The sequence below is a fragment of the Eptesicus fuscus genome, chromosome 3 (assembly GCF_027574615.1).
Source record: "Eptesicus fuscus isolate TK198812 chromosome 3, DD_ASM_mEF_20220401, whole genome shotgun sequence".
Lineage (NCBI taxonomy): Eukaryota > Metazoa > Chordata > Mammalia > Chiroptera > Vespertilionidae > Eptesicus > Eptesicus fuscus.
The window spans coordinates 9,315,149-9,342,646 of record NC_072475.1 but is presented as its reverse complement, the minus strand read 5'-3'; the positions used below and the strand labels follow the sequence as shown (position 1 = coordinate 9,342,646).

The 27,498-nt window shown below is 46.3% G+C and overlaps 1 protein-coding gene and 1 long non-coding RNA gene across 10 annotated transcripts in view; one reads left to right on the top strand and one right to left on the bottom strand.

Moving 5' to 3' along the window:
• Nucleotides 1-27,498, bottom strand: part of PCBP3 (poly(rC) binding protein 3) — a 217,207-nt gene that overhangs the window by 95,250 nt on the left and 94,459 nt on the right. For 2 of the 9 annotated variants that reach the window (XM_054713624.1, XM_054713628.1), the window contains one exon: nt 10,503-10,585. The exons of the other annotated variants lie outside the window; for them this stretch is intronic. The gene's annotated coding sequence lies outside the window, so the exon portion shown is untranslated. The remainder of the gene's footprint in view (nt 1-10,502; nt 10,586-27,498) is intronic. 9 annotated transcript variants of the gene reach the window in all.
• LOC129148544 (uncharacterized) lies at nt 368-25,824 on the top strand. The gene is made up of 3 exons (XR_008555505.1): nt 368-406; nt 24,308-24,467; nt 25,732-25,824. It is a non-coding gene; the product is annotated as an uncharacterized LOC129148544 (long non-coding RNA).

The following is a 27,498-nucleotide window of genomic DNA, read 5'->3' as shown; positions in this document are numbered from 1 at the left end:
TAGCACTTTGCAAATTACAGAGTACTTTTCGAAAAGCTGAAAGGTAGGTGTTTTCTCATCCCTATTTAGAATGAGGAGCTGAGGCTGAGAGCTGCTGAGTCATGGGGATTAGCCCAGTGGTCTCTACAGAGCAGGTCCCCAGGGCTAGGGCCACCAGCTGGCAGTCACAATGCCTCACTGGGAGTCACCATGCCTCAGGGAGTGTCCTCTCACCTAGGGAAGCTGCCCCAGCTCTAGTGCTGGTGGAGATGCTGAAGGGGCTGAGTTTTGGAAAAGGAGCTGCCTCTGCCAAGGTCCCTCCTCCCACTGCCTGAGGAGCCAGAGAAGGAGCCTGTCTGCCTTCCTGCCTCCAGACCTCCCTCCAGGACCTCCTGCTGGAGAACCTGACAGAAAGCCAGCCTTTGAGGTATGGTGGGTGTAAATGTAGGATGGCCCCTAAGATTTTCACCTGGTGTGCAAACCTTACTTGATTTCCCCATGAGAGAGAGTAGGACATGGGACATGGTCCCCTGATTATGTTGTGTGGCCTGGCAAAGGGATTTTGTAGATGTAATTAAGACTACTAGTCAGCTGACTGAATCAGAAGGCAGGTGATTTGGGTGCCTGATCCAGTCACATGAGTCGTTTACCAGTAAGTCTGGGTGAGAAGTCAGCGATGGAGGAAGCCTGAGATTGGAAGCACGAGAAGATTCCAGAGGAGGGCCGTGCTGTAGGGAATGCAGGCAGCTTCTGGGAGCTGACCAACTTTGAGGATATTGACATCAGTTCTGTAGCCACGGAGAGCTGCACTCAGCCTCACTTCAACCTGAGCAACCAGGAAGAGGCTCCAGCTCCAGGTGGGAACCAGCCCACTGACTCCTGCACATGAGAGCCTTTCCCCTAGAGAACCAACTATCCTGTGTCCAGATCTCTTCTCTTCAGGGCTGTGAGCTGATAAGTGCTCACTGTTTAAGCCCTAAGTCTTGGACACTTGTTGTTCAGCAGTAGAGAAACAAAGCCCAGGTGAACCTTGGAGGTGCTGTTTGCAGACTCAGCCCCAGCAGCACAGAGGAGTGCAAATGGGGCTGGGACAATGGCTGGCAAACTCATTAGTCAACAGAGCTAAATATCAACAGTACAACGATTGAAATTTCTTTTGAGAGCCAAATTTTTTAAACTTAAACTTCTTCTAACGCCACTTCTTCAAAATAGACTCGCCCAGGCTGTGGTATTTTGTGGAAGAGCCACACTCAAGGGGCCAAAGAGCCGCATGTGGCTCGCGAGCCGCAATTTGCCGACCACGGGGCTGGGAGATAGATCACAAAGCCAAGTGATGACTGTGCCTTGTTATGTTTTGTTTTTGAAGAACTAGCCAGTCATCTCAGAGATTTTTTATAATTAATCAAAATTTCCCTACTGACGAGAAGTGCCACCTTTATCACAATAACTTACTCTTTACTTACTGTTTGTCTTGCCCTTTTAGAGTGTTTGGATACATTCCATCTCATGGCTATTTTTCTGTTTCTATAAAAAAGTCATGTTATGACCCATATTATCCCCTCTCCCCAAACTCTCTTTCACTCCTCTGTACTTTCAAATGAGCATTAGAGTCCCTCTAAAAACCTAGTTGGATTTTGGTTGGCCTCCCATTAAAATTATCCATTTATGTTGGGAGGGTCTTCCAATTCAGAGACATGCCAGGGCTGTCTGCCCATGTTCCATCCAGTGAAGTTTTATAGTTTTCTGGTATAGACCTTACACGATCCTTATTGAAGTTATTCCTGATCATTTCATATTTTTATTTCTATTGTAATTATTATATATAGTAAAGATATTTATTTTTTCATCTTTAATTTATAATCTGCCATCAGTAAACTATGTCCTGTTGAGTCTCATAAGTCGGGATGTATTATGTAGAGAATCACATTATCACAAATAACTTTAATGCCACCCTTTTTAGTATCTATAGTCATAGTTATCTTTAACTAACTGCATTTTTGGAAAAAACTTTGAGCTGCAGCCTGTCTTGTCCACATTTGGCCAGCCTTTCATCTCCTCCCTGCCTTGAGGCTGTGGACACAACTTATGCATGACCTGCCAATTTTTAAAGTCAATGAATTATTGACTATTCTTGTGTTCCTTTCTGAAAAACCTCTCTTTCTGTGGATATTGCCACATCAGCCCAGCCCTCTCTGCCCTTGGGAATGCTCCTTTTCTGACTCCACACACATTTTTTTTCTTGTCCACCATTAAATGGTGCAGTGTCTGAAAGCTCGGTTATTCTGCCTGTTTTCCTGGGCCTTCTGCTGACAGGGATGTGGATGTGGGAACCTCTCTTCCACCAGTCCTCCCACAGTGTTTTCTTGGGTACACAGCAGGAGCCTGACCCTGGAACCTGCTCCTGTCCTCCTGCAGGGCCCACCAGCCCTCCAGCCCTGTTTCCTTGCCTCCCCTCCCTTCCCCTCACCACGTCTCAGCATAGCCCAGGGTCCTCAGTATCCTCTGAGCACTTCCTCATGCACTCGGGAGCTTGGTCTGCATGCAAACTATGCAAAGAAGGCTATAGATCAGGAAGTCAAAGGAAAAATGGTTCTTATAAAGAAAATAAAGCAGAGAATGCAACAAAGCCATGGTGGAGGAAATGCCTGGCCAGTGTCCACTGAGGGGCCCAGCCTCCCTCAGCCCTACCACTCCCCTCAGCTCCAGGAATGAGAAGTAGGACAGGGAGGGGCCGCTTCATAACTTCACTGGCAAACATAGGTTGAGGTTATGGAATGCTGACTAACATGCTGGAGGGCCCTCAGATGCTGCTGGGTGGGGGTAAGAGTGTGTGTGTGTGTGTGTGTGTGGCGGGGTGGTGGTGGGGTAGCCAGACTGCGGCTTCCACCTGGGAGAGCAGCCTGGCAGTGTCCAGGGAAATGGAGGATTGCCATGTCCCCAGGACCCAGCATTCCCACTCCTCGTAATACACACGAGAAAAACCAGGCACATATGTACAAGGAGACACATCTGAGCAAGACCCTGTGCAAATATTCAGAAATGCCAAGTTTACATGAGACTAGATACAGCAGGACCCTCCCTGCCCCCACCAATCCATGGTTTTACTTTCCACTGTTTCAGTTACACGTGGTTACCACAGTCGACCATAGTCCAAACTTATTCATTCAATGGAAAATCCCAGAAATAAATAATTCAGAAGTTTTAAATCTCATGCCATTCTAAGCAGCATGTTGAAATCTTACATCGTCCGCTCCGTCCTATCTTAGATGTGAATCATCCCTTTGTCCTGCATCTCCACGCTATATATACTCTCTGTCCATTAGCAGCCTGGGTTATCAAATTGACTATATCGCAACTGTATCACAGTGTTTGTGTTCAAGTCACCCTTATTTTACTTAATAACGGCCCCAAAGCATAAGAGCAGTGATACTGGCAACTCCAATCAAGATGCCAAAGAGACACTGTAAAGTGCTTCCCTTAAGTGAAAAGGTAAATGCTCTCAATTTCATAAGGAAAGAAAAAAGATTGTATGCTGAGGTTGCTGAGATTTATGATAAGAATGACTCTCCTATCTGTGAAATTGTGAGGAAGGAGAAAGATATTCATGATAGTTTTGCTGTAGTACCTCAAACTGCACAGATTATGGCCACAGTGTGTGATAAGTGCTAAGTTAAGGTAAAGAAGACATTAATTTGTGGGTAGAAGACATGAACCAAAAATGTAATCTGGTTGATGGCAATGTGTTGTTCCAAAAAGCATTAAGTCTCTATGAGGACTTCAGCAAGGGATCCCTTGAAACAGGTGACACTAAGCCGTAATACTGAAATTAAGGGATGGTCACACAGACTCAGAAATAGGTGCAGACTGAGAAATATAAAAATTGAGAGGGAGAACACATTTGCATAACTTTTATTACAGTATATTGTTATTATTCTATTTATTATTAGTTATTGTTAATCTCTTATTGTGCCTAATTTATAAATTAACCTTTATCATAGGTGTGTGCGTATAGGAAAAAACCTTGTATATGCAATGGTTAGTGCTACCCATGGTTTCAACCCCCTGGGGGTCTTTAGTGAGTGCTAGTGTGTATAAATATACCTTCTGTGGAATGAAAAGGTAGATCCACATGCATCTGCGCTGTTAAGTCTTGAATGTGAGCAGCAGTGGGACATGTGCAGTGTTATACCATTGCTGCTGGCTTTCTGAACAGATGGTATGACTGGACATGTTGTTGGGAGCTCATGCATCATGAAGAAGCATGATTGTGCAGGAGGCAACGCCCACTTCTGGTAGCAGGGCCTGGGGGGCACGGGAGCAGAGAAGAGGCTGCCGGGCCCTTGTTCTTTAGTGTTTTGTGTTTTATTCATCCTATCTAATAAAAGAGTAATATGCAAATTGACCATCACTCCAACACACAAGATGGCTGCCCCCATGTGGTCAAAGATCCTGCCCCCATGTGGACACAAGATGGCCAGCAGGGGAGGGCAGTTGGGAGGGACCAGGCCTGCAAGGGAGGGCAGTTGGGGGCAATCAAGCCTGCAGGAGAGGCCAGTTAGAGGTGACCAGGCCAGCAGAGGAGGGAAGTTGGGGGCGACAGGGTCTACAGGGAAGGGCAGTTGGAGGGGACCCAGGCCTGCAAGGGAGAGCAGCTGGGGGGGACCAGGCCTGCAGGGGAGGGCAGTTGGGGGTGACAAGGCCTGCAGGGGAGGGCAGTTAGAGGCAATCAGGCTGGCAGGGGAGTAGTTAGGCATTAATCAGGCTGGCAGGGGAGTGGTTAGGGGGTGATCAGGCTGGCAGGCAGAAGCAGTTAGGGGCAATCAGGAAGGCAGGTAGGTGAGCAGTTGGGAGCCAGCAGTCCTGGGTTGTGAGAGGGATGTCCGACTGCCCGTTTAGGCCCGATCCTATTGGGATCGGGCCTAAACGGGCAGTCGGATATCCCTCGAGGGGTCCCAGATTGGAGAGGGTGCAGGCTGGGCTGAGGGACACACACCCCCATGCACAAATTTCATGCACCAGGCCTCTAGTTTAAAAATAAGCTGAAGCAAATATAACACAGTGTTATCATTTGTTAATCCTTAATATCAGGTACATTGGTTTCTCAATGCTTTTAGTGTCTCTAGGTTTGAAATAGTTCATAGTGAGAAATAAAACTATTTTTCAAATTGTATATCTGATGACCCATCTCATGGAAGAGCTTTACTAGTATCTTCAAACCTGCCCCCTTACCTGGAGCACATCCTGGCCCTATGTGGCCTTGGGCTTGAGGGTTAGGGTTTAGACTGCTCATTGGATTTCACAGGGGATGCAGGGCCCTGTCCCTGGACTGAGATGTGCACCATCACCGTGGTTGTGGGTTGAGGAGAAGTGACCAGGAACTCCCTGTGGGCCCTGCTCAGCGAGGATTGGGCTACCCCTCTCCCAAGTCCCCTTTCCCTGGCCTGATAGTATGCCAGTCACTGAGCTAGCTGAACCCTTCTCCCTGAGCTCTTCCCTTCCTCAAGTTTCAGTCTGGATCTGGGGTTTCTAGAAGATGTCTCTGAGAAGGCTGCCATTGTACCGAGTGGAATACAGCGGGAGAATCACTTCCTTGTCTTTTCCAGTGTCTAGAGGTTTTCCATACTCCCCAGCTTGTGACCCCTTCCTCTGCCTCCCACCTCAGCAAGACCGCATGTCTCTCTGACCCTCCATTCATCATCCCTTTTCTCTCTAACCCAGCTCAGAGAGGTTCTCCACTCTAAGGTATGCCTGTGATTGTACTGGGCCTACTGAATAATCTGGGATAATCTCCTGTCCTGAGGTCTGTGACCTTAATGACATCTGCAAAGTCCCTTTGCCAGGTGAGGTCACATATTCAGAGGTCCCAGGGACTAGGGCACGGGCATCACTGTGCCTACCACATCTGCCTTCTTTACTTGGGACTTAATTTGCTCTACTTTCTCTAGTTTCTTAAGATAGGAGCTTGTATCATGAATTTTAGACTTTTCTAATACAACTCTACATTTTTCTCAGCTCAGCTTTAGCTGTATCCCACAGATACTGATTGTTGTTTTAAAATCATTTTATTATCAAAAGTTCCAATTTCTCTTACAATTTATTTCCTTGACCTTTGTGTGAGTTATTTAATGTATTGCTTAATTTTCAGATGTTTGCTAAGTTCATGATATCTTTTTATTAGTTGTTTTTTATTTAATTCTATGGTGGCCACAGATATACCTGTGTGATTTCAGTCTTTCTAAATTATTGTGTAATTTTCTGAGATAGTAGAATACTACAGTATGCAGCCTTTTCAGATTGGTTTCTGTCATTTAACATTACAAACTTCATGTTCCGTGGTGACTTTTTATAGCTTGATGGCTCATTTTTTTTAAAAAAAGTTTTTATTAATTTTTTTTTTTTTTTTTTTAAGAGAGAGAGAGGAAGGGAGAGGGATAGAGAGAAACATCAATCAGATGCCTCCTGCATGCCCCCTACTGGGGATAGAGCCTGCAACCTGGGCATGTGCCCTGACTGGGACTCAAACCTGTGACCTCTTGCTTCATGGGTAGACACAAACACTGAGCCACACCAGCTGGGCGATGGCTCATTTGTTTTTGTCACTGAACAGTATTCCATTGTCTGGATGAACTACAGGTTTTACTTTTTTTTAAAAATGTATTCTAGCACATTTTGTGGGAATAGTTCTAGGAGTTATGAACACCTCTACCATTCAGAGTCTAGACTCTAAAAAGGCAGGTTTCTTAGAGGAGTGGTTTATTATACAAACAAGTAAATGTACAAGTTGGGCCTGAAACATCTGGTTTGCACTAAAAGGGAGGCAACTCACAAGACTAATGAGGTAATTTCAAAATCACACATGGGCCACCTTGAAGGGCTCTGGGTGCCAGAGATATATAACATTGTGAACATCAAAAAAATAGGGGCTGCAGTGGACTGAATTACAGCAAATACATAATAATCCATGAGTCATAATGAATCTGAATCACAAGAACAGAAACGTCATTCTTCTCTGGAGGTTGTTAGGTGAAACCTACTCAGTATTTTAATCATCAGTACACAAAAATGAAAGAATCCCGCACACATTTGTCTTTTGCTATGGAGACTGTATTTCAGACCATGGATGAGGTAAAGTTTCTACTTATAGAAGGCCTGGCCTGAACTCTCTCGCAATCCGGGACCCCTGGGGGAGATGTCGGAGAGCCGGTTTAGGCCCGCTCCCCGCAGGCCAGGCCAAGGGACCCCACCGGTGCACGAATCCATGCACTGGGCCTCTAGTATGCATATAAGGTCTTTGGTTAATCTCTTCCCGCCCTCCCCCCTCCCCCTTTCCTCTTCCCCCCTTCCTTCTGCAATTCATCAGTCTGTTCCATGCCTCCATGCCTATGGTTTCTGCTCCTGCATTGAGTGTCTGCTCCCTGGTGGTCAGTGCACGTCATAGCTACCGGCCAGCCAGTTGGCTGGTCGGCCAGTTGCTTAGGCTTTTATATATATAGATTATTATTTCAGAGAGACCACTAGACCTGCTGCCAGCCACAACATCAAGAGAGGGGCCGACCCAGGTTCTGTTCTGCCTTGTGCTTTGACCCCATGGGGAGGTCACAGCCCAGCACGAAAGAGGAATTGAACCTGAGTCTGAAGAAAACCTCTAAAGCTAACTGCTAGTTTACAGAAACTCAAGGTCAGAGAATATGCCAAGATATCATGAATAGGCTCTCAGCCAGATGTAGAATTTAGAAGATTCTAAATGGCTTGTATGTTCAGTAAATAAAAAACATATAAGAAGAGAAGAGGCAGCTACAGAATAAAATATTAGATATCATAAGAAAAGTCGTTCCGTAAACCTGATTTGGATTATTATTGAACAAAGCAATTATAAAAAAACATCTTAGGGACTATTGGAAATTTGAATATAGACTGTTAGGTGACATTAAAGAAATTTTCTTGATTTTGTTATATGTGAGAACTGCATAATAGTTATGAGAAATATTCCTAGATTAAATGCATACCGGAGAATTTCTTGGTGAAATGGCATGCTATTTGAACTTGCCTGCTCTGCTAGCCAGGCGGGACCCAGACTTGCCCCTCAATTCAGGTCTGTTCTGTATTCATTCTGGGCCTGGGCTGAAGGGGCAGCAGCATACTTCTCTCCTGGAGGGTCACAGGAGCACAAAGGGCAAGCTGCCTGGGAAGGAACTCTTGGGGCCTGTGTCCTGCCTCCTCTGTCCATTAAGGTCCCACCATTCCAAACAAGTCATGTGACCTCTTAGGGTCGGAGGTGCTGGAGGGTCACTTCACCACCTGGAGCCATAGTTGTGCTGCGTGTAGTTTCATTGGCAGAGGGGGAGTGAGGTGGGGAACAATCATTCAAACTGTCATACATCACAGAAGAAAAGGACATATGAGGTGACACTAAGTTGAACTCAGGACAGCATACTTGCACATTTTGATAATCATGTTACATTGTTAGAAACACAATGGGATGTTATGCTAGCAATGCTATGTTCATTTTCCTGTTTATTTCTAATCCATCTGTCCATGCATATTTTGATGCTTGCTCGTCTGTGGAAACATGATCTTTATATCAATAGAAAATAGCCATCCTTGTTTGACTGACTATCATTGCTGCTAATTCATGCATGCTCTCCTCTGTGGGGTTTCTGTTAAAGTAGATTGAACCAAGGCAATCTGGTTTTTATCCTCTCCCCCACCTCCTCTCTTTTTCTCAATTGTTAATCTACATCATGTCCTCTACTTTCAGAGAGTGTTTAGATTTTTTTTTTCAAACAACCACTACAAGAGCAAGTGCTGGTAGGTTGTTTATTGCCAGATTGCCTGGATTGATTGAAGATGAACACGAGACTTAAAGAGTAAGTAGTCAGCCAAGGGTATCTGGGGATGGGAATTAGGGGCCATCTCGTGCTCCTTTAAAACACAGGGAAGGAGGAACACAAGATGCAGAGATTGGAAAACAGCCCCTGCTCTGAGCAGAGAGATAAGAAGCAGATAGGAGAGTGGCTGGGGCTGAGCCCCACAAGGCTTTGTGTAGAGGCTGTGTGGCCACTGCCCCTAGGCCTGTGGCCTGACCGTCTGTGCTTCCTGACTCTGCACCACTAGCCTTGTAGGTAGCCATTACTCAAGGCAAGTTGCTTCACCTGTCCGGATATCATTTTAGGTAATAACAGCAACTGCTCATTTGAAGAGTTAGCATGTATAAAGTGCTTGACACAGTGCCTGGCCTGCTGTGGGGCTGTCTGCTCTTATCACAGTGCTTTATGCATTGCCATTTAAGCTGGATCCTGTTGAGCTCTAGCACATTTTGCTGGATTACCCCTTTCACAAGTAGAGGTATCAGAGAAGCAACTTGGCTAGTTTACTATGGTAATTCAGAAGTAGGAAAGGCCTTTTTCATCTTGGAAATTATGGGCTGGCTCTACAGGTGTGGTAGAACTTGAGTTCTTACAGGCCACAATGACCCATGCACACATCGCCCCCCTGCTCACCAACCCACTACACTGGCCCCTGGCTGTTTTCTAACCATCCTCACACTGAGGCCTCACATTGGCTATTCCTTTGCCTGGAATGCTATTCTCCCTCCACTAGTTACACCCTTACCTTTACTTAAATGTCACCTGCTCAGCAAGGCCAACCCTGAAGGTCCTGTTGATCACCTACAACCCCCAATCGCAAGCATGCATGTGTACACATACATGCAGACACATACACATACTCACACATATTCCCTTACTCCTGCTCACTCTTTTCCTTTATCAATGGACCTCATCACCTGCTTTCTCAGGTGTGCAGTCTACCTTTGAAGACAGTCTCTGGGGGCAGAGCCTGTCAGTGTGTTTGCTGATGAACCTGACCCAGCCTAGAACCAGGACTTGGAACAAAGCATGCTTGATCTGTCTGCTGAGGGAACCTGTTGAATGTGAGATCACAATTCAATTTTCCCAGCTTCATTAGAATTACTCCTAAAATCAATTCTGATTCTGAAGTGTCTCGTTACCTTCACTTTGTTTCTAACCTGAAGAGAATGACCTGTGGCCAGTGAAAGCATTAACATTTTGTACAAATGAACAGTAACATCACCACACACTCCAGGTTGCATCACTGAAGGAACAGGACGTTCTTTCTCATTTCACTACCAATGACCCTGTTAAAGGAAACGAACAGCTGAGAAGCAGGTCTGCATCCAAAAGGCATGAATACCAGCAGATGACATTCTCCCTGTCAGGAGGTTAATGGGAGCCAGGGTGCAATTCAGGGTTGGTTAAGAACTTCAAAAGAAGTGGTCAAGCTAAGGGAGCAACCAGAAGTGAGGACCAGGCCCTCAGTCAGGGTGGGAGAAGGGAGGGTCAAGATCTGGGCTGAGGTGGGTCAACCAACAGGCACTGAGGTTGGGTGCAGGCAGGGCACAGGTGGACAAAGCAGACCAGGAGAAGCAGGGGTCACAGGTGAGTCATTGTCTGCAATAGGATGGGGCCAGGCAGGCAGGTCACCAGCGGGGTAGATGAGAGTACCTGGGAGTGTCTCCTTCTCCCGGCCTGTGGACGCCTGTCCTGCCAGCCCACCTGCTTCCCCCGAGGGTGAGGACACTGTCCATCTACCAAAAAGCAAGGGAAAAGTGTCATGTTACCTGATGAACTCAGCAAGGCCAATGCTATGGCACACCTCAAAATCCCACTCGGCCCCAATTCCTTATCATTCTCACATTTTGGGGGTTCACAGAACACCTGGTATACTTGAAATTTGGTTGTGGCCATCAGCAGTTGTCAGACACAATTCCACAGGTCACGGTGCTGCTCCCTGGTGTGTGCCGAATTGTATGCTCCTGTCCACACCCTATGTGGATGCTCCCACTGTATCCCAAGGTACCCCCTCTGCCTCAGCTCTGATCTACTCAAAAGACCATTACCTTTTCCTAATAGCCAGTATACCCGGAGCTGCACCTCGAAGTTTCAGCTGCTCAGTGTGGCTTCTGACTTACAACACACTTGGAACAGGATGCTTCCTTGGTTACAGCAGAAATGCATTTTAAAAAATCTGGCAACACACTTGGAAGAGTTCAGAGGTGCTCAGAGTGCTGTGGGATCCCAGCCCAGTACCACTGTCTACTTCAATGCAGCAAAGTGACTAAGGAGGAGGCCCTGCCTGTCACCCACTTGGGAGGTCTTCCCTGTGATTCCATGTGCAGTAACCCAGTGCTACCAACCCCAACCCTCCTGGGGAGTGGCCTGGGTCTCAGAAGGCTCCTCAATAGAATTCGGGTGGCAAGAACACACTTCCAAAAAACTCAGATGAAATCTCACGATATAGTCAATATCCTACTCATACCTAAAGAATTATATTCCAGAAATAGGCACTGGATTATAAAAGACATGCCAAATCCCTAAAAGAGGGAGAAACTAACAATTCTTGAGCACTTTATTATTTACAAGCACTTTCATTATTATTCTCTTACACCTAATATTTGCCAGATTAGGAAGCAGGTATAATTATCACCACTTTTACAGAGGAGGCATAATGCTCAGAGAGGGAACATAGTTGTCAGGGTTGTGAGGAAGGAAGATCCTGCTCCATCACTCCATTGGTGCACTCTGGCCTCTGGGGCATGCCCCTGTGCAAGGAGCAGGACAGATAATTCCTTCCAAGGATGAGGGTAAATCCAGGACACGTTGCTATTTACAGCATTTTAATGACTGTTATTTTGTGTCCCTTCTATGTAGGAACAGTAATATGCCAGAATATTCTCTGCTCTGCATGCTCCCAAAGTGGTGGGTGAATTTCTCAGTGATTAAATAACAGTAACAAACCATGAGTCTGGATAAGCTTGGCAATACACATATATTCTTTTAACAATATATTAACAATAAAAATTCATCCTGGTGTTAGGTGGTTTTCATAACTCTTCAAAACTATAGATATTTAAATATAGAGTAAAAATATAAATAAAGCAAAGTCAGACTCCTACTTTGCTGAGCTCACAGTTACTGTCACCATCTCTGTGGGTCCATCCAGGATATTCTTTCTGTGTGGGGGTGGGGGTAAACACACACACATGCCTACTCTACATCTGGCACAGTACCTTCATAAATCTTAGTATTTTCTTGAATAAGCACATTTCGAGGTACCTCAACATAAGAAGTAAAATACTGCACATTTTTAACTTCAGAGAAGTTAACCAAAATCTTCTCCATGTAGGTCTCTGCAAATTATACCCTATCAAATTCAAGAGTGCTCTCTCTCTAGCCACTCACTGCCTATATGATTCACTGTTCACATTCTGATCTCTGACAAATTGAGAGGTGAAATGATACCTCATCAGTTTACCTGTTCAAGAATTTAAGCTCTTGTTTATGTTCACTAAACATCTGGACCTTGTGTGTGTGGAGGGCCTGCTCATGGCCGTTGTCCACAAAGCAGAATAACTGATGACTCACCATGAATGGCGCGCAGGAATCACCACATTACTCCCTTCCGACTGCCCAGTGTGAGTCCTTATTAGCTATTTTTGGTTCTTTTACTGATAATCTCTATGCGATGTTCTTAAATGCCTTCTGCATTGGTCAATTGGTCTGAAACAGCATGAAGCAAAAGTATTGTGCTTTCAGTCCCCTCTGCCTGCTCACCCCTCATCTTCCTCTTCCATCACTGCCATGTATGCTACTGCTGTTTCTTGTGAGGTCTTCGACATGGACATCCATACTCCCTGTACATCATGCACATGGGGTCTCCACCAGGCTTTCTGTCACCTTTTACCCCCTTACTCCATGGCTTTGAATGGAATCTGGTCCCATCTTCAAAGAGGTCTTTCAGCAAGGGTGTGTGAGCATCACTTTCCCCTAAGTCCTCACATGTTTGAAAATATATTATTGAGAACATTTTTTCTTTCCTAAAGATTTTGTATACTTTGCTACACTTTCATCTAGCATGAAAATCACTCTGAAAACATCTGGGGCCCGTAGACATAAATAGAAAAATGGGTAAAACTGAAAAAAAGCACTTCACAAAAGAGATCCAAGTGGCCAATAAGCACATGAAAAGGTACTCGAGTCTCATTAGTAATCAAAGATATGCAAATTTAAAACAAAAATAGATGTAAATACACACCCACTAGACTGCCTAAAATATAACAGTCTGGCAATTCCTTGCCAAGTGCTGGCAAAGACAAGAAGTAATGGGAACTCTTAAATACCTTCCTATCACTTTGGCTGTTATTTTGTTCTAAAAACCCTTCTACTATTCAGGAGAACAATGTATCCACTGATTGTAATGGAAAATTATGATGTGTTCAATCCCAACCAAAGATAATCAAACAATTTTCACAGGTAGAATATATACCAATTACACAGTGAAAGCAGCCAGGCATGGCTCAGTTGTTGAGCATCAACCTATGAACCAGGAGATCACGGTTCGATTACCGGTCAGAGCACATGCCGGGTTGTGGGCTAAAATCGCCAGTATGGGGCGTGAAGGAGGCAGCCAATCAATGACTCTCATCATTGATGTTTCTATCTCTCTCTTCCTCTCTCTTCTTCTCTGAAATAAATAAAACCATATTTTTAAAAAATAATATGAAAAGCAGCAGCAGCAGCTCCCCATTATATTTGGTAACTTGTCTGGTAAATATGAAATAAAACTACTTTATTAAAAAAACACAGTAAAAGCAAACTTATAAAGTAATAAATAATTTAAAAGCAAATAAACACAATTTGCATTTGCACAAAATGCGATATAAGGAAAGTGGACAGTATACCTCAGAAGAGGAGGATGGGAATTATCAGAGGTCTGGCTAGAGGAGAATGGTGCAAGAGAGTCACTATTTGGAGGGCACATTCTTATTTCTGCACTACACTGAGTGGCCAGATTATTATGATCTCTGAACGTAAAATAATCTGGCCACTCAGTGTATGTATGTGCGTGTGTGTGTGTGTGTGTGTACACACACACACACACACACACACACATACACACATATATATATATCCTACCTAATAATGGACAAATATGCAAATTGACCGTACCTTTGCTATGCCCACGATTGGCCAGGAGGCATGGGGGGGGGCGGGACTCGGGGTGGCCGGGGTGGCTGATTGGGCCGGCGGGACGCTGAGCTCATGTTGCCAGTGGCGGCGCGAGCTCAGCGTCTGCGCCATGGCTGTGCTGCAGCACAGAAGGGGCCTCTGGGGCAGCGAGCTCATGTCCCACCGCGGACCATCAAAAACGGGGGAGCTGGGTGCCTGTCCGCTCCGGCACCAGGCCTTTCAGAAGCCTCCGCCACGCCAGAGGCTTCTGAAAGACCTGGTGCACCAGCGGACAGGCACCCAGCTCCCTCGTGATCGAAAGCGAAAGCATGTAGGGGACCCTACACGTGCATGATTTAATTATGCACTGGGCCTCTAGTATATATATATATATATATATATATATATATATGTGTGTGTGTGTGTGTGTGTGTGTGTGTGTGTATACACACACATACACACTAGAGGCCCGGTGCATGAAATTCATGCATGGGGATGTATGTCCCTCAGCACAGCCTGCACCCTCTCCAATCTGGGACCCCTCGAGGGATGTCCAACTGCCCGTTTAGGCCCGATCCTACCTACCAGGATTGGGCCTAAACGGGCAGTTGGACATCTCTCTCACAATCCAGGACTGCTTGCCTGCCTGCCTTCCTGATTGCCCCTAACTGCTTCTGCCTGCCAGCCTGATCACCCCCTAACCACTCCCCTGCCAGCCTGATTGATGCCTAACTGCTCCCCTGCCAGCCTGTTTGCCCCTAACTGCCCTCCCCTGCAGGCCTGGTCACCCCCAACTGCCCTCCCCTGCAGGCCCAGTCGCCCCCAACTTCCCTCCTCTGCTGGCCTGGTCACCCCTAACTGCCCTCCCCTGCAGGCTTGATTGCCCCCAAATGCCCTCCCTTGCAGGCCTGGTCCTTCCCAACTGCCCTCCCCTGCTGGCCCAATCACCCACAACTGCCCTCCCTTGCAGGCTTGGTCCCTCCCAACTGCCCTCCCCTGCTGGCCATCTTGTGGCGACCATCTTGTGTCCACATGGGGGCAGGATCTTTGATCACATGGGGGCAGCCATCTTGTGTGTTGGAGTGATGGTCAATTTGCATATTACTCTTTTATTAGATAGGATAGAGGCCTGGTGCATGGGTGGGGGCCAGCTGGTTTGCCCTGAAGGGTTTCCTGGATCAGGGTGGGGGTTCCCTTGGGGCGTGGGGTGGCCTGGGCAAGGAGCCTGTGGTGGTTTGCAGGCTGGCCACGGCCCCCGGCGACCCAAGTGGAGACCCTGGTATCTGGGATTTATTTATCTTCTATAATTGAAACTTTGTAGCCTTGAGCGGAGGCCAAGGCTGGCCAGGGCTGTGGAAGCTTGGCTTCCTCCATCGCCAGGGGCAACTCAAGCCTCCTGCTCTCCCCAGCTCAGTGGCTGCTGCCATTTTTGTTGGGATTTATTTATCTTCTATAATTGAAACTTTGTAGCCTTGAGTGGAGGCTTGGACCAGCCAGGGTGTGCAGAAAGCTTGGCTTCCTCCATTACCGGGGAAACCCAAGCCTCCTGCTCGCTCTGTGGCTACAGCCATCTTGGTTGGGTTAATTTGCATACTTGCTCCTGATTGGCTGGTGGGTGTGGCTTGTGGGCGTAGCAGAGTGGTGGTTAATTTGCATATTACTCTTTTATTAGATAGGATTAGAGGCCCAGTGCATAGGTGGGGTCCGGCCAGCCTGGCCAGGGGGAGGGGACATGGGCGGATGGCCAGCCTGCCTGCTGGTCGAACTCCTGGTCAAGGGGACAATTTGCATATTACCCTTTTATTATATAGGATATACACTGAGTGGCCAGATTATTCTGTGTTCAGAGATCATAATAATCTGGCCACTCAGTGTATTTTCTTCACCAATTTATATGCCTTTTTAAGGCTCATGGTTATTGTGCACTGAGTGCATTTACTGAATTTCAGCACAGCATAACATCATTATGACAACATGATGGCACATGGAAACAGATTCACAACAGAACAAAGTGTGATGGGAGATGCAACCCTTGTGGTATCTTTCACAAGATGCACACATGAACCTGTTTGGTGTTCATCCAAACACTATATACAATGTCATTCGTTCTATATTCTTTTGGTGGGAAAGGTTATATCAAGAAATTGGTATATGTCCCTTTATTAACCATAAGGCTATAATTTATTTTTTAATATATTTTATTGATTTTTTGCAGAGAGGAAGAGAGAGGGATAGAGTTAGAAACATCGATGAGAGAGAAACATCGATCAGCTGCCTCTTGCACACCCCCTACTGGAGATGTGCCCGCAACCAAGGTACATGCCCTTGACTGGAATCGAACCTGGGACCCTTGAGTCCGCAGGCTGACGCTCTATCCACTGAGCCAAACCGGTTTCGCCTATAATTTATTTATTTAGTTTAATTTTGGAGGGATAAAAAGGTCATTGTATGGAGGGGGGAAGATGGTACTCTAAAATTTGGTACAGTTTTGAAAAGCAATTGTGGAGAAAAGTAGTTGCCTGAGTAATCACTATGTCTGTATTTTGCTGGTCTAAGTACAAACTATGAAAAAACAGAACAGATGAGCTAGCAAAGCAGATGAGCAGGGGAGTGGGCCTCCACTTGGAAAGGCATGGCCACGAGACACGTGCCAGATGCAGACTGTGGCTCCTGGGAAAGCGCTCAGCCACCTTGAAATCTGGTTGCTTTTCAGATTGCCTTTGTCTCTAGTGTCAATAATGATGTGCCTAGATGTGACAAGTGTATTTTTTGTTTGTTTCCTTGCTTTTTGACTTATGCATGTAAGTGTAGTCTGTTTCATGAGTCTAGCATGAATAGAATCTAGCATGGAAAGACAGCATGGGTATCTTTCAATGCTTTGGAAAGATCTATGGCCTTTATCTATTCAGATATTTTTGAATGCGCCTCCCCACTCCCAGAAACTCATTCTATTACAGTAGACCTTTTGACTGTCCACAGGCCACTCACTTTCTATTTTGTATTCTCTATTCTTTTCTCTTGTGCTTCAATACAGATACACTGCACTGAACTGTTGCCCACTCACTCAGCCTGCTTTCTGTTGTGTCCAGTCTTCTGTCCAGTGAATTATTCATTTTTGATCCTATATTTTTCAATTGTATGTATATATGTTTCATTTTAGAGATTACTAGGGGCCCAGTGCACGAATTTGTGCACCTTGAAAGGAATTGTGGGCTGCAAGGCTGCAGTAGGCACAGGGGCGGATCTCAGCCCATCATCTGCGCCCCCACCCAGCCCCTCCCGCTGCCATGGCCCCTGGTCCCCTATCTGCCAGCAGCCCCATTCCCACCGCCGCCGCTTCCACACGCTGACAGAGCTGGCCCCGCTCACACCCGCTGAAGGCACAGAGTGATTGGGGCTGGCGCCAGCAGCGGGCCTGATCACCCCTCAGGAGCAGGGGGAAGTAAAGAAGCCCTCAGGAGTGATCAGGGCCAGCAGCCACAGCTCGCACCCACTGATGGTGCTAAGCGATCGGGACTGGTGCCGGGCACCAGCAGTGGGTGCGAGCAGTGGCTCTGGCACTGGCTGCAGGTGCAAGTGGGGCCAGTGCTGGCAGTGGATGCAAGTAGTGACTCTGGCACCAGCAGCGGGTATGAGCAAGGCTGTCGCTGGCAGCAGGTGCAAGCTGTGGCTGCCGGCCCCGATCTCACCTCAGGAGCAGGGGGAGGTGGAGAAGCCCGGAGGGGTGATCAGGGCCAGTAGCCACAGCTCGCACCCGCTGAAGGCACTGAGCAATCGGGGCTGGCCCTGGGCACTGGGCGCAGGCAGTGGGTGCGAGTGGCAGCTCTGGCCCCCTGGCAGCAGGAGCAAGCACCGGGCAAAACCGCGATGCACAGGAGCAAAGAATTTTCAGTAACCACCAGAGGCTTGCCCAATGACAGTGACCATGTCCCGCCTTGGTCTGGCGCCCCCGCTCACCTGCTCCACCATCCCGCCGCAGCTGATGCCCGTCATGTTCCATGCACACCCCCTGGCGGTCAGCACACGTCAGAGTGACTGGTTGTTCGGTTGTTCGGCCATTTGGTCTATTTGCATATTAGCCTTTTATTATATAGGATAATTCACTCTAGATCCCTTAGTTTCTACCATGGGCTCCAGTTATACTGCATACAGCCCTGCTGTCTGCCCTGCTCTTGGTCTTGCCTCCCCTTCCCCACCCACCTACCCATCCACACACTCTGCAGAGCCACCTAAGGGCTTGTGAATTGGACAATAATGTTTTACAGGACCTGGTGTGCTGGGCTTTCCAAATTCTTATTGCTCTGCTCTGAGACTGGCTTAAGTGGGTAGATGATACACTAATAATTGTTATTATGGGCACTCTTTTCCAGTGACATTGCCCCCACCCTTTATTCAGAACAATATGCTGCTCAGAAAGCGCGCAAAACTGAAATTTACTTTTTAGTCACCAACACACTACACTGTTAATTAAGTTTGCAATCAACCCAAATCTCTAAGTGTTCATTGAATACTCACCAAATTTTAATGAATTCACTCAATATGTCACACCTATGGGACCCTGTGTGGGATTTTACGTAGCCCGTCATCCTGACCTCAAGACATATCATCTATTGGACACGAGCACAGGAAAAGCTTAATGTTACAAAGTCCAAAGCCTGATTCAAGGCAACAAGAACAGCAGTGTAGTAAGGAAGGAGCAATTCTGTTGAGGACAGTGATGTAGACTCCTGCTGAGGGAGATGGAAAGAGCAAGCACTGTGAGGTAGGACGCGAGGGCTGATAGAAAAAAGGCTGGTGGCCCAAGTACATGCATTGCCCTCTCCATCTCCCAAACTGCCCATGAGTCCTGCAAAGAAATCAGAAAAACAAACCACTTAGGGCCACAAATGTGGAAGTCTTTCTGCAAGCTCCAGTTGACAGCATGGATGACTGGGAGCCTTGAAGACCCTACGAAGACCTTCCAGAAAGGCCCTGGAGGGAGAGGTGGGGGACACTGGCCCCAACCAAATGGGGTGCCATGTAAGAGCCAGAGGTTATGCAGCCTCATCTCAACATCATATCCGGGCTGCTGGTTTCTAAAGTGACATGAGGCCTGGCCCAAGTGAGCTGTCTGTCACACAGCTCAAAGTCCAAGGCCCTAAGAGAAATGAGGCCTTGCAGTGTATGTTTACATACTTCAGGGCCCAGGTAGGACCAGTATTGGCTTCTCTTTCAGGGAGGAGCAAACAAAGAAAGACAGAAACCATGAAAACATCCTGCCACATAAAGAAGACACAAAAACACAGCAGGAGATAGAAGAATATATGTTCAGAAATATATACAAAAAGAAACATGAGTGGTTTCAGTCAGCAGCCTGCCATGTGCTTTCAGAGGAGAAAGAAAACAAAAACTCACAAAACAAGAGATTAAAAAACTAAACTGGCCATCTTAAATAAAGGGAAATAATATCACAAAACAAAGTTAGAACTTAAAACAGCTTTAGACAAAGTGAAGTCTAGACAAACTGTAAAAGAAATGTAGGACTTTGGAACCTAAAGAACTTGTGATCAGGGGTGACACAGAGTCAGGCCAACCTGCATTCTGATTGGGCACTAGTATTTTCTAGCATTATAGAGAAGTTACTGAAATTAGCTCAATGCCATTTCCCTCTCTATTGATGGGAATGCATAGATGCCTTGGGAGGCAGCTGCAAGGATGTGAGTGAGGTACTCCCTGGAGATCCATGCCAGCCCTCAGTTCATACAGGGAGTGGTGCTCTCAACAGGCCCTTTGAGGGCAGTTTGAGCCTGCAGGCACACCCACATCTTCTAACAGAGGGCATACTGTCACCTGAACTCCAGCCTAGGGTTGGGAGAGCCATCTCCCTCCCACTTCCTGAGGAGTAGGTCTTCCTTACAGCACTCTCTCAATGGTGGAAACACTTCCGCTGGATTCAAATCACAGAAGAGATGCAGAAGAACACTGTGGGAAAAGGCCTCAGAGGCACTGGTAGTCCCAGCACCTCATGGGCCCTGAAACTCAGCCGGGCCACAACCAGTGAGTGAAATCAAGGAACTAGTGAGGATGAAGGAAGGTGGGAGACTGTGACAGTCCAGGCATCCTTGGGCCTGTGGTGATGTCATCCAAAACCTGGAATGCTGCTACTGGTGACAAGTCCCCTGAACTTGAGAGGCAAGCAGAGGCCTGTTTTCTGGAATAGCCCACTGCTGCTGCTGCCTTTTACGAATTTGTACTCACACAGGGCAATGTAGTGGTATTCTTATACCTGGGTCAGAGGGCAGTGGTGGAGAGGAGGAAACGATGGAGCAGGGAGTGATGGGTGGCCAGGTTCACACCAGTGACTTCCACCTGTTTCTGTCCTCTGGGCAATGGAATGAAAGTTTCCAGGAGGTAAAATTATCCGCTTCTCGTGCAATGAACACATTAAACAGGAGTGTTTTGAGTGGTCTTCAATGTTTCCTTTGCTAAATAAATTTAAATCTCCACAACTTATAAAGAAAAGTCATGCTGACATACTAAATCCAGTTGAATTACCAGGAAACTATCACACAAGAATGTGATAATGATATACTGGGAAATCTGACTAAGTCTCCAGATATATTTGCTTTACCACCCATAGAAACCACGATTAAGTCCCACAGTCTGATGCTAAGTAACAAGAATTCTGCTAATGATTTTCACTGTGTAATTGAAATGCCTTCAGCAATTTACTGTCAGTAAAAGCAAAGCCAAGTAACACCATATCTAAAAGTGAGCATCTCCAATGGCAGAAATCATCTTGTTTAAGGGTTGTTGCTGGGGAACATGAGGGTGCCTCTGAGGGGAAAGACAGCAACAGCTCTCAAAAGGGCTCCGCCTCTACCAGGGCCACCACACAGAGGGTGGCCCCATGGCCTAGGGGTCTCCCTTTAAAGAAGTTAGAAGACAATTCCACCAGGATGAGTGTCAGGGAGCAGTTTGAAGACAGAAGTTGGCACATCCTGCCAAGCAAGGGCACTGGTAGTGGCTTTGGCCAACCTGGGTAGGGGCGGGGACTGAAAACTACAAGCACCTTATCAAACAATCAAACACAATCCCCAGAACTCATTAAACTCCCTAAGACTCTGTCCTCCTTCACATTGTTCATCTCTCAGAGGACTCTTCCCTCTCCTGCTCTGGAAAAGGCCCAGCATGGACACCCTTCCTCTCTGAGCCCATCATTGCCCCATCTCATTGTTCTGGTTGGGGAGTACCCAGCCAGGGACCAGCATGCATGCCAGGGAGCAAGAGCCTGGTGGCAGACACCCAAGGATGGGGCCAACACAGACCTGCTTCTGTTACCAGAGGGCTGTCTTACTTATCTTGTGCATGTCCCTCCACCTCCCACACCTCAGATCCTTCACTTATTAAAATGGGAATAGAAGAGTGCCACCTTGGGAAGGTAAAATGGTGCAGCTGCTATACAAAGAGTCTGGTGGTTTGTCAATAAGTTAAACATATAATAATTACCATGTAACCCAACTGTTCCACTCCTAGGGATGTGCCCAAAATAAGTGGAAACAGATGTTCAAACAAAACTTATACAAGAATATTCATGGCAACATTATCCACAATGCCAGAAAGTGGGGGGAAATTCTAATGTCTATTAATGAATGAATAAACAAATTGAGGTATCTCCATACAATGGAATATTATTCAACCATAAAAATGAAATTGTGATACATGCTACAATATGGAAAAGCCTCAAAAACATGCTAAGTGAAAGAAGCCAGACACCAAAGGCCACATACTGTATAATTCTGTTTATGTACCACATGGAAAACAGGCAAAATCAGAGGAAGAATGTAGATTGGTGTGGCTAGGGGAGCAAGGGTGGTATGAGGTTTAATAGGTATGATGTTTTATTTTGGGATGATGATGATGATGTTTCAGAACTCAATAGATGTGGTGATGGTACAACATTGTGATAGTACTCATTGCCACTGAACTGTACATTTTTAAATGGTTAATTTTATGTAATGTGAATTACACTTCAATTAAAAATATTATTAAGAAAGTGGCTACCTCAGAATTGCCGTTAGAAACAAAAGAAAGAGCGCGCATGTATCTAGATGACTGATGATAATGAATGTGTGTGTGAGTTTGTATATATTTTGATGTACATATAAATACAGGCAGTCCTTGGGTTATGTCGGACTCTACGTACGTCGTTTTGTGGTTATGTCGCCATCTCCCATTTATTTATAAAAAAAATTCTGTCATTTCGACGTATGTACATATGTGCTTTATGTTTTCTATTATTTATTTACCACAAGTAAAGGTCAGAAATTGTTATTTTTCTTTTAAATTATTTTTACTGTTTCACTTCATTACTGCTGTGTATGTGCTCCATGTGAGTGACATAGGTGCTTATGTAGGTGGGTTCCAACCTATAGCGAAAATCGTATTACCTCGCGCCGTAGGTATGGATATCTGATGTAACCCGAGGACCTACTGTATAGTTTTTTCCACTGACACAGTAGTGATATTCTTCTTGTTCTTATTAATTATGTGTTGGTATTCTCATTTGCTGAAAAGAACCCCAAAGAGCCAGCTGTCAATAACCCACAAGTTAATAGCCATGAGGCCCAAAGGGGTGAGCAGATTCTCAGGTTGAAGAGAGCCCAGGCAACCACATAATTGTCCCGCCTTTTCAATGACCAGCAAGTGACCATGACATCTGTTTATATCTGCTGAAGCCTGCCCTCAGACAGGTCAACCACAGATTGCTCTCCTAAAAATGTAGCCACTGAGTACATAAAACATGGTGTCTTGGGCAGCTCAGGCACCATACATAATGCCACAGACAGGGAGGCTTCAATGGCAGATATTTATTTCTCACTGTTCTGGAGACTGGAAGTCCAAGATCAGAGTGTGGGCATGGTCAGTTCCTGGTGAGGGGTCTCTTCCTGACTTGCAAACGGCCGCCTTCTCACGGTTTCCTCACATGGAGGGGAGAGAGCACTTTAGTGTCTCTTGCTCTTCTTATAAGGCTGCAGTCCTTTTGGATTAGAGCCCCACTCTTAGGATCTCATTTACCTTATTTATCTCTTTAAAGGCCCTATCTCCAGATGCAGTCATACTAGGGGAGAAGGGGGAGGACTTCCACATGTGAATTTAGGGACATAATTTGTTCCATAGCAAATGGTTTCTGAGAAGGAGGAGAAAACTGGTTCCATGATGAGCCACGGGAACAAACATCATCCCCAGCAACTTGGGGAAGGTCAGTGATCCCCATGGAAGTCCCCACAATACAAGGCTGAAGTTGTACCTGGACCAGAAGGAAGGGAGTTCTAGGTGGCCAGCCTAAAAGTGGGAGCTCCAAGACAGCCCTGGGACAACAAACAATTGAAGAACCAAATCAGGAAACTGTCCTGGAGCCCAGCACCTCATTGACATCTCCAGGGTCTGACAGGCTACGCCAGCTGCTAACAGGAAAGCAGTCACAACTCTTTAGTGCAGTTGCTGACTCAGGTTTAACCTGAGTATTTCTCCCTATTTATTTGTGCTAGCTTTATATTTTATGCTGCTGTTTCTACCAACTTCTTCATTTTAGGAACATAATTTTTCTAAAACAAAAAATTTGGTCATATCAATCCTTGCTTTACTAGTATACCCATCAAAGGTCCACCCTGGCCTGAGAATGTGGACTGATGCTAGAAGGGTTTCATGAGCCCCAGCCTGGCTCCCCTACCACCTCTACCCACAACAGCATCCCAGTAACCCTGGAGCAGTCACCACAGTGTGTAGTCACCCAGCTCACATGGGCATTGGCTTACACTGCTCTGTCTACCTGGAGTATGCAGTCCACCTCTCACCATCCCCAAAGGACCACTGGCTCTAGTTCCACAATGTAGAAATGAGGGTAGACCCAGCACTGCATGACATTGTATGGGATTGTAAGGTCTGCTCCAGGGGTGGACCCTGTTGTGCACTAACCCATATCCAAGCAAAATAAGTTGGCATCAGACTTTGCCTTAAAGATAATTAAGATGGTTCCCCCAGGCCAATTAGGTACAGGCTGCTCCCAGAGGTAGCAGAGATTCTCTCTAAGGCCGGGGCCATTCTGGATCAGGGTTGGGGGCACCTATTAGAAGAGTATGTGTGTGTGCTCGCACGTGCAGGCAAGGAACACACAAGGATCTCCACATACATTTGTGTCAAGTATGCACACTTCTTTCTGGTTGGCATTTGGAAACTTTTTTAAATCTCTAATGCTCATCAGCTCACCACATGCACATAAAATATTAACACAAAATGTTTTTCTTACCTTTTTTTTTAAGGAACCCTACAGGATGGCAAGAGATGTTCTGGCTGTGTAAGTAGCTGCTCTCAGGACGCTCATACCAACCCATATAGAGGAGATGCTACCTCATCTCCCTTTCTGGAACAGAACTCTGGGCTCTGGCAGGATGCCCATGGGTCAAGGTCACCAGGAAACACGTGAGTAACTGAGGGGATTGGCCCAAGGTTAACCACTAACTAGAAAGGAACTAACAGCAACCGCACTCACCTACTCAGCAGTGCCTTGGATATTCTCACCATTCATCTCAACCAGCAACCTGGACAGAGTGCCAAAACCTGGACCAGTCTCAGCCCCAGGGCATACAGGCAGGCCCATAGAGCACCAAATGTTTCCAGAAGAAGGCATGCATGGAGCTGGGGTAAAGAGGGCACCAGGAGAGCTGCCCACACACATTCTACGTACAGGGTCACTCTACTTGAACCAAGTCAGGCCAGCCAAGGCTCAAGAGAAACCCACATATTCTGTTTGGTAGATGTTCCTATGATGACAGTAGCCCTGGGCAGGGAGGAAGGAGCCACACTGAAGGCACCTTGTGGGCCAGGTTCTGAGCCAGACACCTGTGCTGCCTAATTATTTCCCATGGTCCCCTGGCAGATGAGACCCTTGGCTTGGAAAGACTAAACAAGTTGCTCCCAGTCACATGTGGTCAGTACAAGACCCCATTCAAACCAGTTCCCATTCACTGCAAGGCAGGCCTTACCCAGACCAAAGTGAACTCAGTGTGAGCTGGAGCAGGAAAAATGCCTGCACCTCTGGCTTCTCCCCAAACCCAAGCTAGAGAGGCTGCAGCCCTCCAGAGCAGGTCTCCCCTGGAAGGGACCCCAAGGCCTCTCTCAAGGAGCAAGGCAGGTGTAAAAGTAGGAGAAAGGCCCTAAACTAGCCCCAGTCGTTGGCCTCCTCAGGGAGCATGTCCTTGCAGTTCCCTGGAATGGGCTTTCCTACTGGCTCCTCCTCTACCGGGCACGTGCCATATTTGAGAAGGAGGTACTTGAGAGGATTTTACCAAGAGCAGTGAGCAGATGCAATGACTGGCCCACCCTGAGCTTCTACCACTGATCCTTCTCCTTCAGCTCTAAGCCCTTGCTGCACCCCCACCCCCTGTTCCAGTCAAAGGAGCCAAACTCACCAACCTCCTCCCTTCCTAGATGTTTGCATTTCAGGCATGACCCCCTCTCGCTCCCAGGAAGCTCACATCTGTTTCCACACTTGTAATTATCACTTAGCAAAGAGAACGATGATACCATTCTTTCCCTCACCCGAATGCAGCACACAGAAAGAAACATTTTAAATCTCACTTTTAGGCTCTGTGACTATTTAAATTAAAAGCATGAAAACACCCTTGAGTTGGCTGACTCTATGTGCCTCCACGTGCACTAACCACATCTGGCTGCCCCCTCCCAGGAAATCCTCTCAGGGCTCGTCTGCTGGGTCACATCCAGGTCTACATCCGTGTCCAGTAGAAGCTGCCTGGTGGCCAACCTACCCCCTCCACAGCTGGGTTTCTGCAGGGGCTTCATAAAGCAGCAAGATGAATTGAAACAAGCAGAAACAGGGTCAGAACCACCACACTACCCCACACGAGAGGAAGCCAGTAGACAGCCAGCTGGTTTTGCTATAGCCCAATGGCATTTGTGAAACTCTGTATTTCAGAAACAATTATTTCTATAAGGAAAAATGGTTGAGGAGACTTATGAGCTAGATTTTCACATTCCTAATAATAAAGCTATTTTTTTGCCATTATTTCAATACTGAAAGCTATGTATAGTATTACATACATTGTATGATTAGAAGCTAAACTAACTGGTTGATACAAATAAAATCAAACTTAACTATTAATGAGCAAATCTGAGCAAGGTTAGGCCAGACCAAAATGAGCCAGTGACCAGACTAAGGCTTCCAGAAGCATGATAAACAGGGGAGGAAAGAGTGAGTGTTCTATAAGAAGCCACCGGAGGGTAAGAAAAGACAGTTGTGTTTGAAAGATGTGTCCCATGCTTGCAGAGCAGTATGTGTAAAACAAATCACATTCCCCCTGGGGATGACAGGACTGCTGGGGTTGCCATGCAGGAACCTGTGCAGTGGGCAGTGAGCAGTGGGCCTGCCCCTCCCACAACCCTCTGCTTCTGTGCCATGAACACACCTAAGCTGAAGATGGCTGAAGCCCAACCACTGTCACCCCCTTCATATCTGGGAATGCCCCTCCTTCCTTCTATTCCTCTTCTCTGACAGGAGATTCAACCAAACAGATTCCCTGCAGTTAATTCTGCCACCTGCTACCCATTTGTTTTTCAAATATTCTATGCAGAGAGAGTTTAGGGGAAGAAAGGACAGAAGGCCAAAAATGAAAGGAAAACAGTAACAAACCCACATCCAGACAGCACTCTCTCATGGCTTTCCCACATGCATCACAGTTATTACAGTGCTAACAATAAAGTGCCATCAACCCTGAGCCTGTATCAGGAAACCTTGTGTCCAGAGCCCACACAAGGCCTGGTACATGATCAGAGCACAGCGAGAGCTCAATGAATGTGGAATAAATTATCATCCAACTGTCATCTAAGCCAGAAATGGGGAATGTGGTTTCACTCAATGACTCAAACTTCAAAACCTCAGCTCTGCAAAATATGCCCCCAATACTAGAAATGCCCTTGTTACCTGAATTGTTTTGCCAGTGAAGCAGCGGGTTAGACGATGGGCAGATTTAGAACCTGCTGTAGCACTGTCTGCCCAAGAGTGACCTAATTTGGTGATTCTAAACTTGCCAAGCTTCTAAGTAAGGTGTGTCAAACTCAATAATAAGCGAGAAAGAAAGCATTAAAGAAGTTAGATACATAATTCTTTTTAAATTAAATTACCTTGACAAAAGCCCATAACAAAAGAAAAGATGATGAGAATAATCACAAAAGTTATAAGACATGGAAAAGCTCAGTCTCATGCTACCACTTGGAAGGTCTACAACTGGTCTGATTTACAAAGATGATGTGGAGACAGATCTCCAGGGCCACTTTTTCACATCAGACCAGAAAATCACTGGAGGAATTCCTCAGTGAGAGTGAAGGGTTTTCATGATGTCCACAGATTCTATGATACTCCTTATTTCCTATAATTCTATGATGAGAATACATCTCCCCTCCCCTAAGAATGGACTATATTTGGTAACACACTTGC